This window comes from Bos indicus x Bos taurus, chromosome 14, assembly GCF_003369695.1.
Source record: "Bos indicus x Bos taurus breed Angus x Brahman F1 hybrid chromosome 14, Bos_hybrid_MaternalHap_v2.0, whole genome shotgun sequence".
NCBI classification, from domain to species: domain Eukaryota; kingdom Metazoa; phylum Chordata; class Mammalia; order Artiodactyla; family Bovidae; genus Bos; species Bos indicus x Bos taurus.
In genome coordinates, this window is record NC_040089.1 from 36,671,067 (window position 1) to 36,671,855 (window position 789).

The 789-nt window shown below is 44.9% G+C and overlaps 1 non-coding gene across 1 annotated transcript; it reads left to right on the top strand.

Moving 5' to 3' along the window:
* The first annotated feature begins 441 nt into the window (after window positions 1-441).
* On the top strand, window positions 442-549 carry LOC113904539. Its single transcript, XR_003514559.1, has one exon. It is a non-coding gene; the product is annotated as a U6 spliceosomal RNA (small nuclear RNA).
* The last annotated feature ends 240 nt before the right edge of the window (window positions 550-789 follow it).

Here is a 789-nt window from a genome sequence, read left to right on the forward strand (position 1 = left end):
TTTGCTTATTTTACTTATTTACTTTTTTGCTGTGTGGTTTGCAGGATTTTAGTTCCCTGACTCGCAGAAGGCAATGGCAACCCACTCCAGTACTCTTGCCTGGAAAATCCCATGGACAGAGGGGCCTGGTGGGCTGAAGTCCATGGGGTCGCTAGGAGTCAGACACGACTGAGCGACTTCACTTTCACTTTTCACTTTCATGCATTGGAGAAGGAAATGGCAACCCACTCCAGTGTTCTTGCCTGGAGAATCCCAGGGACGGGGGAGACTGGTGGGCTGCCATCTATGGGGTCGCACAGAGTCAGACACGACTGAAGCGACTTAGCAGCAGTTCCCTGACTAAAGATTGAACCCAGGCCTTGGCAGTGAAAGCACAGAGCCCTAAGCCCTGGGTTACCAGGAAATTCCCATACTATTGCTTTTTTAAAAAATATAGCTGTCATGCTCAATTCATTTGGCAGCACATATCCTAAAATTGGAACAATACAGAGATTAGCATGGCTCCTGCACAAGGATGACATGCAAATTTGTGAAATATTAAAATTAAAATATTTAAAAAAAAATTTAAAAAGCTGTCACAGAAAGAAGTCCAGGCTCTCCTACTCAAAAGAAAGGCCATGAAAGACAGACTCAGAAGAAGACATCATCCTCCAACTGAGTGGTGCCCTGCTGTAAGCTTCCTGATTCATATGGGTTTAGTCCGAGCAGGTATCACATCAGCGCTCTGTGGGGAGCAAGGAGTGGAATCTTAGATTTTTGAAATCGGAAGAAATTCCTGAAACCAAAAGA